A 16,086-nucleotide genomic window follows, 5' to 3' on the forward strand; every position below is an offset into this window, starting at 1 on the left:
CAGGCTACGAGGTCACGGCAACAGCACCAGAGGATGTCAGGGAGAGAGCCCCGCCAGGCCTGCCATCCAGGCACATGGTGGCTCTGATAAGCCACAGTGTCCTCAAAGTCCAGGCCTGACAGCATATGTTGAACCACCATGGGGCCTGTCCGAGAGGAAATTCTTCAGCCCCACTGAGTCATAGCAAGAGACATGAAAATAGCCAACAGGATGTGCTGAGAGGACTTCTAGTCCTCCATGGCTGCTATGGAGAAGACAGCCCTAAGACCCTGGGGAAAGCAGGATGTGTTTTGAGGAGGTCTGACCTCTCTGTCCTGTCTTTCCAGGTTTCGTTGTCAGAGGAGGCACAGCTGGGTCCAATCTTGTCTCTAACTCTAAGCCTGAGTTTTGTACTCTGGGCAGGTAGATTTAGCCCTGAATGAAACTAGAGAGAATCTGAAGATTTCAGGCCAGACCGATTTGTGGAGAAGCCATAGGGGACTGGCAGGGCAGAGGATGGGGTACTGGGAAGTCTGAGGTCATGAAAGCTTAATCTGAGTAGGAGGTGGGTGAGCAGTGGAGACCACAGGAATAGAGGTGTGAGGAAGTCAGGTAGGAGGAGTAAACTGAGGCAATCAGTCACCTGCAAGCAATGAAGGACAAAGAAATGTTTCATACCCAAGGGTAGATGGTGGGCTGGGACAATGACAGTTATCCATCAGGCAGACAAGATAGGGGTTCTTTGCACTGAGGCAGCTGGCTAGGGAACTAGAATACCACAATGATTTTGAAAAAGCACAAAGTTGGAGAATGTAGACTACCTGATTTCTTTAAAGCTGCAGCAATCAAGACAGGGTGGTACAGGTGACGTCAAGGACGCGCCCGCCTGTGCGGCCGGACCAAAGGGAACCGCGCAGGGCCCCTCCGCTGCTGCCGCGACCCCGGGGCTCTGCGCCGACCCCGCCCAGGCGCGGGATGCCCAGGCCTCTGGGAAGGGCGAGGAAAAGTCGGGGTTGAAGCCCCGCTGCACCGGGGCCACTGTCCCTGAAGAAATGGTTGGTGGCTTGGCTCCAAGTAAGAGCACAGTGTATGTGTCCAACTTGCCCTTCTCCCTGACAAATAACGACTTATACCGGATATTTTCCAAGTATGGCAAAGTTGTAAAGGTTACTATAATGAAAGACAAAGATACGAGGAACAGTAAAGGGGTTGCATTTATATTATTTTTGGATAAAGACTCTGCACAAAACTGTACCAGAGCCATAAACAACAAACAGTTGTTTGGTAGAGTGATAAAGGCAAGCATTGCTATTGACAATGGGAGAGCAGCTGAATTCATCCGAAGTCGAAACTACTTTGATAAATCAAAGTGTTACGAATGTGGGGAAAGTGCACACTTAAGTTATGCCTGTCCAAAAAACATGCTCGGAGAACGTGAGCCTCCAAAGAAGAAAGAAAAAAAGAAGAAAAAGAAAATTGCCGAACCGGAAGAAATTGAGGATGTAGCAGAAAGTGAAGACAAAGGGGAAGGCCCGGCTCTCGACAGTCTGAGCCAAGGCATCGCCTCCCCGCAAGCCAAGATTGAAGAATAGAACAAATAGAAACCCAGTGCAGCAGGCCCCTCGACATCAGAGGATTCAGGGCACCCAAGGATAAAGAAGAGCACATACTTCAGTGATGAGGAAGAATTTAGTGATTAGAGTTGTATAATGTAGATGTCAGGAAAATAAAAAAATCTGCAGTACAAATTATTTGGCTGTAGGAACATTTAATATCAAATATTTTTACCATAATATAGTGAGTAGAAAATAAAAAATAATTTTTAAAAGTAAAAAAAAAAAGACAGGGTGGTACAATGACCAAGGAGTAGATGCATAGACAAATGAGAACAGATTCACACACATATGATCAATTGATTTTCCACCAACGTGCAGAAACAACTTAGTGGCAAAGGGGTTTTCCTTTCAACAAATGGTCTGAAGCTATTGGACATATGTATACAAAATTTTTTTAAACACAGACCTTCAACCTATACTTCATACCATAGACAGAAATGGACTAAAATAGATTGTAGAATATAATTGCTGAATATAAAATCCAAATCTATAAAATATCTAGGATAAAATCTTTGATGACCTGGATTAGGCAAAATCATATTTCCTAACTGGAAAAAAATCTATACATTGGAGTCTTGAAATTTAGGACTTCTGTTTTTCAAAAGACACAACTAAAGAATTGAAAAAGATTGGTGTTCAGTATATATAAAGAACTCTCAAAAGTCAATGACAAGAAAATAGTTCAACCCAAAATGGGCAAAAGAAATCACCTATATGGCATATTAGCCATGAAAAAATGGCCAACATAATTAGTTGTCAGGAATGTGCAAATTAAAACTACAATGAGATAACACTATACACTCACCTAATACAAACAAAAAACAAATTTAAGTAATAAACTAACTACCTCACGACCATATTAGGGGCTGGCAAGGATACAGAACAGCTGGAACTCTTAGACATTACTGGCAGGAATGCAGTTCTCTACAATCACTTTGGGAAACAGTTTGGAAGTTTCTTGAAAAGTTAAACACATCCCTACCATATGACACACTACTAGATATTTACTGAAGTGAAACAAAAGCTTACACACACACAAAACCTGTATGTGAATGTTTATAGCATTTTTATTCATAATCAGTGGAAACTGGAAACAACCCAGATGTTCTTCCCAAAGGGACCATAAACAGACTGTGGGACGTCCTTACTGTGGCATACTACTCAGCAATGAAAAGGAAGGAACACTGGCTCACAAAACAAGGAAAAATCCTAAATGTGTTTTGCTAAATGAATGAGGTGAGGAAGGTAACACATTGTATTACTCCAGTTATATGGCAATTTGCAAAAGATTAAACTATAGGTACAAAAAGCAAATCAGGGTAGGGAGAAGGGACTGAGTACAAAGACTGGCATGAGAGAAGTTTTGGGGTTCGCTGGGTATTTGTCAAAATATATAGAAGTGGACTTCACAAAGGACTTACTTTATTCAAATTTTAAATAATCCCCAGGGTTTGGAGAAACAAGATGGACCACAGGTTGTCACCAATGAATCAAACTTTGTCACAAACGACTCACATAATCCCACTGAAAGAGGTAGAAACAAAGGAGCTGACCTAAGTAACTTTGGAAAATGGCATTTTGTTTGGCTACTGTAAGTCTAAGAAGAACAGTACTGTTCACAAACATTGTCTAGCACTTGGTAAATTTGTTTCTCATGGAAGTATAGTTTATCATTCCAAAACTACTGTACATGTATACTAGGTTTGAACAAATAAATAAATCTAATGTAGATAATGACAGCCAGTTTTTCCACTTCAGGGAACAAACCCACGTAAAATCAAAGAGAACGAAAATGAACTCTGAGATACTGGATTGGAGCTGGAAATATCAGTGTGAATTCAAGTTGTCCACACAACAAACACGTAAGTATAGATGCATGTGTGTACATGGGTTTATGCCCAAACATATTTCCCAGCTCTGTCCACACCTTACAGCAATGTGCACACGTAACACACAGCTCTTAGTTTCTAAATGTTGTTGTCCCATAAAAGGAATCAGAGCTCCTCGGAGACCTGGTTAATTCCAAGGTTGTGGCTGGGAAAATGTAATGCTGGAAAAATAACAGGTACATATCAGAACATAGGAGCTGGGAGGGAGCTTCTGGTTCAGAAAGATGGAATAGATGTATTTTCCCAAGTCCTCCTGTTAAGTACAGCAAAAATCTCTGGGTATGTACCAAACAAATATGAAATGTGTAGAGAAAAAGGCAAGCTGGCTAGGGCCCTCAGGATGACATCTTGGTAAGTTTTCTGAGTTTTCTTTTTGCCTCAGATATGTCAGATGCTTCCAGCTCAGAAGTGCCAAAGGGCATAGGGAGAAATAAAGCCCCAAGAAAAAACAGAAAAAAGGCAGCCTAGCAAGATGGAAAAATTTAGATAGTAACCACACTATGCCTGATAAAACACCATAGGAAAAAAATGTGGTACCATTCCCTTCCTTAGCAAAGGCCAGGGGGCCTTTAGAACATTACTCTGATGAGGCTGTGTGAAGGTTCTCAGCACCTCTTCTGGAGTGGTGTCTGTGAGGAAGAGCAGGAGCTGGGTTGTTCATCCCCACCGAGCCCTAATGCAGTGCCCACACTGGGGTGCTTCCAGAGGCCTAGTGGAAAATCAGACTTTCACCATTGTCCAGTGATAATGAGCCCACCCACACCCCAGGACCAGTGGAGACCACCTGGGAGCCAGAACTCCCACCACTGCCCAGCAGTGAGGAGAAGCCCCACTATAGATGTCATTGGAGCCTGGGATTCTGTGTCTACCTGGTGGTAACAAGGCAATGGCCCTCACTGCCCCTACTGGAGTGACATCAATGAAAGTTGATTAAAGCAGATTGGTTTAAGATCCAGACTCTCAGAAAATGGTATAAAGATATAAAGATGTTCAAATTGTAATAAAAAGTCACTCATCATATCGAGAGCCAAGAAGATCTCAGATGAATGAAAAAAGACAATTAATTATAGGTGCTTGCACCAACATGACAGAAATGTTTGAATTATCTGATAAAGGCTTTAAACAGCCATGATAAAAATGCTTCAACAAGCAATAACAAACACACTTGAGACAAGAAGAAATAGCAAGTCTCAGAAAAAAAAAAGGGGGGGGAAAACCCAACAAAAAAATAAAGGGGTAAAAAAAGAACCAAATTAAAAGTTTTAGAACCAAGAAAGTCAGTAATCGAAAGAAAAAAAGCCCCATGGATAAATGTAGCAGCAGAATGAAAGTGACAGGGAAGAGAATCAGTGAGCCTGAAGACAGAGCCTATCTGAATAATGGACAGAAAATAGACTGAAAAAGAACAGGGTCGCAGGGCAGCCCCAGGTATTTTGTTATAGCTAAAGAAAGGTGGTGGCAGCCCTCTTGGTGCCTCTTCATTGTCACCCACCACTCCTGATAGAGGATGGGACCCTGCAGGCAAGGGCTGGTGCACGGCTCCAGATCAGCCCTCTGTGCTTCTGGTCTCTGATGAGTACAGTTTCATGGACTCCTCTATACTCTTCGAAGATAGGGCTCACTAATGCCTATTTACAGAGGAGAAAATGAGGCTCAGAGAGGTCACACAGCTAGTGAGTGGCAGTGCTAGAACTGGGATCCAGGTAGCTGGACTTTAAAATTCAAGCTCTTTTGCACATGAGATCTCCTAGCAGAGTCTAACATTATCAAAGCCTAACTGAGGGTCAGATCGGTACCCTGGACACCATTACAGGACCCCAGGGACTGAGCACAGAGCTGAATTTTCCCTAAGACCTCTTGGCAGAAACCCTGTTTTCTGATCTACTTGGGCTTCAGGTCAGTAACTTAAAACACCAAGAAGAGAAGCAAGGAGCTGCGTGGCTAACATCAGGACCTCTGAGAAGCTTACGAGTCCCTGTTTTTCCACCATTTGAAAGAGGAGGAGGCTTTAGGCAGCAACACTACACTGCTTCAGAGAATGAAAGCTTTGCTTGGCCCCTGGGTGTTGCTCCCAGGGATGGAGGCAGCCACAGATGAAGTACAGTACACCCAGAAGGCCTCTCTCAGCTGAGGACTGGCTGGCTTTGGGTGCCAACCAAGAAAGGTGTGCTGTTACCCTCCGGTCCACGCTGGTCCCCACTGCCCTGGGGGGAGGCTTTAGCCGGACTGGAGTCTTGGGACCTGATTAATGCATTCCAAACTGGATCTATTGCAAAAGGAAAGAGATAAACACTCCCTGGATTTGTTACAGTGGTCACCTCAATGACACTCACATGACCACAACAGTAAGCGAGCCTGCAGGGAGGCCCACGATGTACCAGGCCACTAGGTGACTGCCTGCTGGCCCTGCAGAAAGCACAGATGTTGTCCTGTCCCATGTAACAGGGCACAGTATAGCTTCAGAGGACAGGTAGGAATTGTGGAAAGCTTTTAGAGCTATGCTCTCTCCTTGTGAACTGTGCCAGGGGAGTAGCTGCTCAGAGATGGGCATAGCTGGGCCTCCAGTAAGAAAGATTTGTTGACTGAATGCAGGAATGAACTCTTCATCTTCCTCTTTGTGATGAGCTTCTACCCTTAATGTCACTGAGTTAAACTTCCCACTTAGGGAAGAAATCTCTCCTATAATGTGCCTGGTGATGTCGATGTGACCAGGTTGGCCTGGAGGATGTGTGGTGAAGATAGTCCTGCAGACCACATTTATCCAAGTGGGTCTGATGGGCAAATAGCTGGGTCTGCCTTCAATAGAGAGAAAGTTGGGCAGGTGTTTGCAGTCTCTGAGGTTAGATGTGCTCTGGCTGCCACTGGAAACTGCCTCCTTTGATGTCTGCATCTTAAGAGTCTCCTTGGGGTTCCCTGAGCACTGCGACCCTCAGGAAGTGGGCATGACTCTGTTTCCAAAAGTCTGTTGCCAGAGCTAGAGAGGGAAGAGTGGTGGATGGGAGTCTGAGGCGCCAGGTCATTTGCTTGTGAATGTCCAGGCCTCTCCATGTCTGCTCGCCCCAGCCCTCTGCTCAGGGGGACGCTGACACCTTGTCTTCTCATCTTCTGCACATGCAGCCCTCTTTTCATCCTCTGCAGACTCCCCCACGGGATAGAGTCCATGGACACCTGAAGATGGGAAGGCAGTGTCAGGATGCATCCCTGGATGAGGCCGGTGGCTAGCCTGGTTCTCCCTACAGGAGGGTGGGATGTGTCTGGGGAGGTGGCAGTGGGCAGGAGGCGGGTCCAAGAGCTTGCAGGAGCCAGTCCTTCTTGACCAGCTGCCTGGATCTGCTGCCTTCCAGACTGTCCCGTATGTCTACATACAGGGTACCACAGGGACACAGGGTCTTTCTGACCCCTAGTTTGTCCTCTGTGGAGGCGACAGTACCGTCCAGCAGGCAGAATTCAGGGTGATGAGCCTGGCATGCACCATACTCTAGAAGGGGGAGCATTAATTGCTCTGGAGAGTATGGCTCAGGGACTCTGACCTGGATTCAAATCCCAACTTCCTAAGGGTGGGGGCCTGGAGCAATTACTTAAGTGCTCTGAGCCTTGGTTACCTCCCCTATGAAAGAGGAATCAGACACAGCAGAGGCCTGGCTCAGAGTAAGTTCTCAATGAATGATTACTTTGGTTATTATTATTCCTTTCACCCCTAGACAATCATACTAGCATCTCCAGTCTGAGGTTTAGGAAGCTTTATGGAAAAAAAGGGGAGAGTAAGAAAAGGGGATATAGAGAGATTGGGGGCAGGACACAGACACCATAAATATTTATGGAGCTATGATTATTTGGGAGGAACTTTTATAAACATGTTATTTAATGGTTGCAAAAACATGTGGAGGTATTATCTTTTAATCTCCTTTCTCTGGGTGGTAAGATGAGCTTCAGAGAAGGCAAGTAACCTGCCCAGTAACACACAGCCCAAATCCAGCTCAGCCAGAGATGGAGGAGGGCCAGCCTCACGGTGCGCTGAGGACTGGGACTGGAGGATGCCTTCATTCAGTCCTAGAAGCCACAGAGGAGTCAGAGGAGGGCTGAGCATGGGGCAGTGGCCTCCCTCCTTCAGGATCACCAGGGACTGGCTCTAGGCTGAGTAGGTTCACAGATATTAGGCTCTGATCGCAGGGGCCCTGGCTGTGGGCCCAGACACAGGTCCTGGCCGCTGCTGCCCTGGCAAGAGGAAGCCGATCCTAGGTAAATGTCCAGTTCGTCCTGGAGGTAACTCTATGGTGGGTGGACACCTGTTTCCATCAGGCAGGACCCTGGGACCTTCTCCTGCCTGGCCTTCTCTGAGCCTCTGGTCTTAGGAGTATGATTAGATTTGCCTAGGTCTTGGGGTCTGTCCCCTAGAGCCTGAAGAATGCCAAGCATCTGGGGGGCCAGAAGACTGAGTGACCTCCTGGCAGGAGGCCAGAGGGTGGACAGGATCTCAGGGCAGCAGCCACGAGACCCTCCTGCTCCTGCTTACCCAGGACCCTCTTTGGGGAAGCCCTGGGATATAGGTGCCTTGGGGGCCACTTCACAGAGCAGGAGGCCAAGTAGCTTGCCTGGGCTTGGGCATCTGGTGAGTGACAGGGTGGGGGTGTGTGCAGAGGTCAGCCTGGCTGTGGCCTGCATGGTCACCATCTTGCCACAGTGCCCTCCTCCCGGGCAGGCATGGCCAGGAGCACAGGCTGGCACTGCCTCACAGGCCCCTGGGGTCAGGGGCAACATGGGGTTCAGGCAGCCCCTCCTCCCCACAGAGGCTCTTCCCCCTCTTTCATCCTGTCCTCCTCAGATTTCCCCTAGGTCTTGTTGGGTGAGCAAGTGGCTGGTCTGGGGTCACGGAGTAAACTGGAAGCAGAGTTGGCCCAAACTCAGGCATCCTGACTCCCAGGCACCCTTGCACTCATTGGTTGGCAGGTGGGATGCAGCTTGCACACTGTCCCGTTCTCCAAGAGAACAGAGCTCCGTAGGTGTGGGAGGGATCAGACACAGCCTGGACCATCCTACCAGTGTGTAATACTGAACAGCCCATTGGTGGAAATAGCTGTGGCTCCCAAGTGTGCCCCACTATCTAGCACTTTGGATGCAGAAATCCTGAGCCACCAATTTGCATATCCAGGTATCCCCCCCTTGAAGAGCGAGACAGTTAGACCAGATCCCTGGCCTCCTTCTAGCACAGAGTGCAAGAATTTCAGATCTGTCTTCCTGGCTTGGGGTGCTGCAGCTGCCCTGCCTCCCCATCCTTGCCACCGGGCTCCATGCCTGGCTTTTGACACATGAAGAAAGGCACCAAGAGGAAAGAGCTTTCGAAGAGGGCCGCCCAGGAAAGACCGGAATTGTCCAAGCCTTTGTCCCAGGGACTGTAGCAGGCGACCTGCCCACCAGCCAGGGCCTCTCATCCCTTTAAGTGAGCGCTCCCAGCGCTGGAGCAGCAGACCGACCTCAAAGGCCCGGCCCACAAAGGGGCCCGACAAGCTAGGGAACAATGCAGCCTGTTTACCTGACAGATTGTCTGCTTTCTTTTCATCTCCGAGGAAAAGCGCTCCCGCGGGGAGCCGCTAATCCCAGAGTCAACAGATGACCTCGCGGTGCTTTTCTCTGGGAGGTGGGGTGCGGAGCGCAGCGCCCCAACTGTGCAAACAGACCCTGGAGGCCGGGGCGCCCGCAGGGGCGTGGCTCAGGCGGGGCGGAGGCGGCTGTCCCTCTTGCCAGCCGTCCTTTCTTCCTTTGTGTTTTCACATTGAATGGGGGAAGCTCAAAGGCAGCCCTGGAAAGGTCAAAGCCAATTTGCAGGGCCAAGGGTGGGGGAGGAGGAGGGAAGGGGCCAGACCCCGCGGTTCTGGAGTCCTGACCTTCACCTGGAAGCAACCTTCAACCTTGCTGGCTCTGCTGAGGCTGCTGCCCCAGGCACAGCTTGCTTGGCTGTTTTTCTTTGTTTGTTTGATTTTTCCCCAGTACAGGGGATGAACCCAGGACCTTCACGCTGAGCTACATTCTCAGCCCTTTTTATTTTTTGAGACAGGGTCTCATTAAGTCCATAACTTGCCCATGCTGGGCTTGAACTTGTGATCCATCTGCCTGAGCCTCAGAGCTGGCTTTGTGTCCGGGCCACTCCCCTTACTAGCTGTGTGGCAGAGGCCCCCAGAAGCACCTCTCTGAGACTCAGTTTCCTCATTTGGAAAGTAGTGGTGAAGACACCTGTCTGGAAACGCTGTTGGCAAAATACAGCAGTGTGCTCTCTATAAGGGCAGCTGTTTAGGATGGGGGGTGGGGTGGGGCTGAGTCCTGAAGATGGAATCAAATCAGGTGCCAACAGGGTCTGAGAGTGTTGGGGAGGGGGAGGGGCAGGCAGAGCCGAGACAAAGGGACTCAGATGGGAATGAAGGAATCTGGGAGAGAGTGAAGACAAGACGACAGGCTCAGAAACAGCATATTCTGTGGCCGAGTTGTTATCTGTGGGAGGGAACCAAATTCCTTCACTTCCTAGCAGTGTGACCTTGGATGAGCTATTTGACCTCCCTATTTTCAATTTTCTTATTTACAAACTGGCCTAGGAAATTCTGTATCAGAGGCTCTTGTGGTATGAAGAGAGCTGGATACATACAGTGTAGTAGCTACTCAGTGAAGCTGGTTCCTTGAGCAGGTTCTTACTTCCTGGATGAAGCTGGGGACTCCAGCCAGCTCAGACATGGAACTCCATCATGTTCTGCCCATGCTACCTCCAGTCCCACACCAGGTGCAGCCCTGAGTGCCCAGGTTGGTGGTACCTGGAAGTCTACTCCTTAACCCCCATGGGCACCCTTTTACTTTAGCCTTGAGGTATCCCTGACCCTAGCTCCTCTTGGGGGAAGAGAAGGTGAGAAATGCTTCAGTTAACTGATGCATGCTGTGGCTCTTTAGGCTTTAGTCAGTGATTCAAGCAGGAGAAACATTCCTGGGCCCCTGGGCTTTTCTCCAAGTATCACCCAGGGGCTTTTTACAGAGTGAGAAGGAAGACAAGGTGAGGTGAGGAGGGACATTACATTTGGTGGGCACCTGTAAGCAAGCTAAGAGAAATGTGTTTGACTTCATTCAACAGCAAATCCTCTTCACCTCACCAGGGCTTACACAAAGGTAGGTTTATTTTTATAACATAAGAATACTTTTGAAAATGGGTGGTTCTGGTCTTGCACAGCAGCTGGTGATGCTGACAGGGACCAGGCTCTTCCCAACTTCCTGTTCCAATGCTTAATTGCCTTGTGGTGGTTGAAAGACGGCAGCCTCAATTCTATTAGTGTCTCATTGGTCAGAAGTGGGTCACATGGTCACCCCTGGCAGTAGGGGCTATTGGGAAGGCAAATATTTGAATGTTCTTCTCCAGTGTGAACTGGAGCCATACAAGGATGGTGGGGTGTGAGAACGAGGAAGTGAGCATGGAGCTGCCCACTCAGCCCCCTGCCAGAGGGACAACGCTACTTACATCCCAGCCTATGGATGGGCACAAGTGCTAAGGACAGAGAAATGCTTATTAAATAAGCAATTTGATTGATTGACTTTGACATTCTGGGCCAACAACCAGAGATGTGGAGCTAAAAGCTAATCCCCTTGAGAGGAAGAAGAAGGGGATGGAAGAAAAGGAGGAAGAAGGAGGAGGTAGAGGAGGAGAAAGGAGGAAGAGGAAGAGGCAGAAAGGAGGAAGGAAGAAGAGGAGAAGGAGAAAGAAGGGAGAGGAGGAAAATGAGAGCTAAAATCCACTGAATCTGATCAAGTGCCACATACTCACTGGGCACTTTCTAGACTTTACCTCATGCCATGCTGATCCAGACCCAAAACACAGGGATGACTGTAACTGCCAGGAGGAAACTGAGGCTCAGTGAGGCCCATGGCACGTAGGCTGCCCCCACTCCATACTCCATGAAGCAGCAGGGATGAGCTAGGCCCCTGGGCAGCCTGGGGGCAGAGGGTGCCATCTTCTTTGGGGAAGGCATGGAAGACCTTGAAGGGCGGAAGAGGCCTAGAATCTGGCAGCACCAAGTGGGATTTCCCAGCCAGACAAAGTCTGGAAGGTGTGCTAGGTGAGAAAAGACACTTGGAAGAACACATTAAGAGTGATGTTAGCAAAATCTGTGGCATTCCTAGGGTCTGTCTGCCCACAATTTCCCCAGAATTTTTGTATTTAAAGGGAATACTGAAAATAAATGTATACTTATAAAATCAGTTAATGATACTAATAATCAAAGAGATACAAAATATTGAATATAAAATATGTTCGTCAATAGAAGAAAGGATAAAGAAAATGTGACATTTAACACAGAGGAGTACTATTCTGCTATAAAGAAGGATGAACATGAGTCATTTGTAGGAAAATGGATAAACTTTGAGAACATAATATTAAGTAAAATAAATCAGACTCACGAGCTTAAATGTTGCATGGTTTCTTTTATATGAGAAACCTAAATATAAATAAAGAACAAAATAAAAGACAGGCAACATGAAGTAGGGAGATAGATCTTTTTCAGAAGAGGAAGGTATCAACAGATGCCAGGAATGGGGAGGAAGGAGAAGGAAAGGGGATGAAAAATGGAATTAAGATATGTTATGTACTATATTAAAACAGAAACACTAAACTTGCTGGAAGATAAGTTAGGTAGAACTCTTAAAGACATTGGCACAGGAAAAGCCTTAATGATCAAATCCTCAGTAGCATGGGAACTTGCACAAAGAATCAACAACTGGGATCTCATCTTATTAAAAAGCTTCTGCACTGCAAGAGAAACCACCAACAGAGCTAAGAGACAATCTACAATGTGGGAAAAAAATTTTTGCCAGCTGTTCCTCAGACAAAGGTCTGCTATCTAGAATATACAAATAACTAAAAAAAAATCAGACCCCTCAAACATAAAGACCCGATTCAAAAATAGGCATCTGAAATGAACAGACATTTCTCAGACAAACAAGTAAAAGCAGCAAATAAATACATGAAAAAATGTTCAACATCACTGGTCATTTGAGAGATGCAGATGAAAACAACACTGAGATTCCATCTCACCCCAGAAAGAATGGCTGCTATCAAGAAATCAATAACAAATGCTGGCGGGGTTGTGGGGAGAAAGGAACCCTTCTCCATTGTTGGTGGGAGTGCAGACTGGTGCAACCACTGTGGGAATCAATATGGAGATACCTCAAAGAACTAGGGTTAGAGGTCCCATTTGACACAGCTATTCCCCTGCTGGGTATCTTCCCAAAAGAATTAAAAGAATCATACCACAGTGATATATGCACACCCATGTTCATAGCGGCACAGTTTGTAATAGCTAAAACATGAAAATAGCCCAAATGCCCATCAACTGGAGATTGGATAAAGAAGATGTGGTTCTTTAATACAATGGAGTACTACTCTGCCATAAAGAATGAGAAACTAGAGACATATAGCTAATGAATGCACATTGAGGCCATACTCTTAAGTGAAATAAATAGGACACACATGTAAATACCGAAGAGTTTCTCTGGTGTGAAATACTAAAAGTGTAAATAAATTTCAAATGATATAATTGTTAATGTTAAATAGGAAGAAAAGGTCTAAAGGAGTTGGGGCAGTGGGAAGGGTTGGGGAAAGGAAAAAAGGGAAAAGAAAAAACATGGGAAAAGGAAAAAATGGAAACAAAGTCTGTAAATAGGGAAGGGTGGAGGGGGTGAAGGGAGGGCAGGGGAATGGGGAAAAAATAAGAACCAAGAGACATCATGTAAAGGTCCAAGATCCCAATGATGAATGCAGCTGTATTGTATGCCTAAAATGTACCAATAAACTTAATGGAAAAAAAAGATATGTACCTACACCAACCCCACACAAGGAATGTAATCATTATGTAATTAAACATGTACTAATAAAAAGTAAAAGATGAAAAAATATTTTAAAAGTTGTTAGTTTATAAAATAGTCAAAGATTTAAACAACTCTAACACTTGATGCTGGAGATGGTGTGGCAAAATAGACAGTGCAGACACACAGCTGCTGGGAGGGTAAATCAGCACAAACCTTAAGGAAAATGACTGAAAAGCATTCTTCAAAATGTGTCTAACTCTCTGGAATAGCACCTAAAGAACTGATAAAGAAAAGTAGACAGTTACTTTGGGAAGAGGCAGATAATTTATTGAAACATGAATTTAGGGGGGTTTTCCCCTTGTATTTTCCTTCTCAATATCCAAGGTATGCAGCTAGAGCACTGTCTGCTCCCTACTTTCAGGAGTATTTGCAGAACTCCACCAGCAGCCATTTGTAGGCAACATCTTTTGTGACAAGCAAAAGGCCAAGGGAGAAAATATGCAGATGATACCCCCAAGAATTGGGAGAGGGGATTGAAAGAAAGAAGGAGGAAGTTCCTAGAACCTGGGAAAGGACTCTGAGTTCCAGAGGCTATACCTCTGTCCTCTAATAGCAGTGGCCTATTGGCTCCCCAAAGGTCACCATCATCCAGGGTAAGTTGAGTCAAAGCACGGCCATGCCCCAGCAGAGTCCCCGGCATGGCTCCAGCCACTGGATGTCCAGTAGAATGCCAGGTAGGATGATGGGTACTTCCGGGCACTGCCCTCCCCTAGGGTCCTAGCAGACAGTTCAAGCCCAGGCCCTTTGCATGGCCTCAGGAGGTAGGGAGCCTGAGAATGAATAAGGCTGCTTTTCTTGGACAGGCTTCAAGTGAGATTTTAAGAACACATTGAATGTGACATTCTCACCTCTTCACATTCATAAGAAGAAAGTGGTTCTAAAGGTAATTGAGGATAGAGTAACTATTGTGTTTAGATTTTCTGACTAGTAGTTAAATATTTTCCATAGGAAGATACCAAAGTCCCCTGGCCTGAGCTGCGTGGACTCCAGGCACATGCCTCAATGATTGCAGCAATCTGGCCCAAAGGTCAGTATCTATTTTCAGTACTTCACTGTTCTTCGAGGTTCTCAGGCCCCCCAGCCTCCTTGAGACATTGTCTTGTTTACTTCTAGGTCCCCAGCGGCTTGCAAAATGCCTGGCACATGCTCAGGAAATGCACAAATATAAGAATGAGTGAGTGAGTGAGTGAATGAATGAGTGAATGAATGAATCCATGAACAAACAGACGTCAAGTGTCTGGGATGAAGGGTCTGATGAGGGCAGTGCCCCATAGGCCCTCCTCCCAGCCCTCAGGGTTATGCACACGGCTGATGGAGTTAACTGTGAGCACACACTCAAGGAGTGTAAACAGCTCTCCTCTGGGCCCAGGCAGACTGGCAGCCTTGAGGGTAGCTTGCACAATCCTGTGGGATGCTGTGCTTCTCATTTTTGGGCCATGGAGTCATCTCTGCTGAGGGCCTCTCCCTCCTTGCCCTGGATTGTCTTTTGGCAACACACAGGAACGATGTGGCTTTTGTCAGTGGAAGATGTTCAGACCCCCATCCCCTCCAGGAATCCCACCCTCATTAACTAGGGGTGCCCAAGGACCCCAGGAAGTTGCAGCTGAAAGCCAGCTTGGGGACCACCTACCTTCTTGATTTTGCAGAAGACCTGTGACTTAACAAGATGGAGACACTAAGGCTGCTGGAACTGTGGCAAAGCTTGGCACAGGGGTGGCTGTCCTAGGGTGGCAGCTGGTTCCAGAACCAGGCAAACAGGGCTGCAAATTCTGGCACAGTTGACAGTCCAGCTGTGTGAACTTGGGTGGGAGACTTCTTCGTGAGTCTTGGCCCTTCATCTGCACGGTGCTGAGCGCTGTGCATGGCTTGGACTAGGAGCTTCCGTCTCGTGCCCACTCCTGCTCTGTCTTATCACATGTCTCCCACTCATAGGTGTCCCTCCAAGCCTGGGCATGAAGTGCCCATGCTGCCCTCGGAACCTCCATTCCAGGCAAATTCACTTCCCCTAGTGGCTGTGGGTAATGTGGTCTCTCCACCCACCTTCTCTTACGCTCTTTCTGTCCTCACATACTACTTGCTCTTGCCAGATTTACTCATTCCTATTTTTCTTCCTCTCTGTCTTTCTGTGGACTTCCCAGACCCCTGTGACATTCCAGGCACCTGCTAGGACACTCCTTTGAGATGCTCCTGGTCAGCATCTGCCCCCAAGCATCTGGTCTTCTCCAAAGAGGCAGTGGCAGTAGTGACAGCACAGGGGAAGAGAGCTGAATGGCAGCTCTCAAAATGTTCTCAAAATCCTGTGTTATATCACCGTGCCAGGAAGAACAACAGCCTCCCAAGGATAGTGTCCAAATTCAGGCTGATAAAACAGAATACCATAGGGCAGGTGGCTTACACAGACGTTTGTTCCTTACAGTCCTGGAGGCTGGGAGTCTGAGATGAGGGTGCCTGCACAGTTAGGTTCTGGTGAGGGCCTCTTCCTGGCTTGCAGATGGCTGACTTTCTGTTGGATGCTCACTTGGTAGACAGCTGAGAAGCAAGGGCAAAACCTCATGCCCCTTCATATAAGGGCACTAGTCCCACCCTAAGGGCTCTACCCTCATGAACTTTCACCCTCCCAAAGACCCCACCTCCTAAAATCATCCCACTGAGGGTTAGGATTGGAATATGAATTTCCAGTGGACACAGATGTTCAGTCCATAGCAGACAGC

At 47.1% G+C, this 16,086-nt stretch overlaps 1 pseudogene; it reads left to right on the forward strand.

The window, feature by feature from the left end:
• Nucleotides 1-1,016: 1,016 nt before the first annotated feature.
• Nucleotides 1,017-1,704, forward strand: LOC101698531 (zinc finger CCHC-type and RNA-binding motif-containing protein 1 pseudogene; annotated as a pseudogene).
• Nucleotides 1,705-16,086: the final 14,382 nt, after the last annotated feature.

The sequence above is a fragment of the Heterocephalus glaber genome, unplaced genomic scaffold, assembly GCF_053883595.1.
Source record: "Heterocephalus glaber isolate CG9 unplaced genomic scaffold, H.glaber_assembly_v1.0 deba00000347, whole genome shotgun sequence".
NCBI lineage: Eukaryota > Metazoa > Chordata > Mammalia > Rodentia > Bathyergidae > Heterocephalus > Heterocephalus glaber.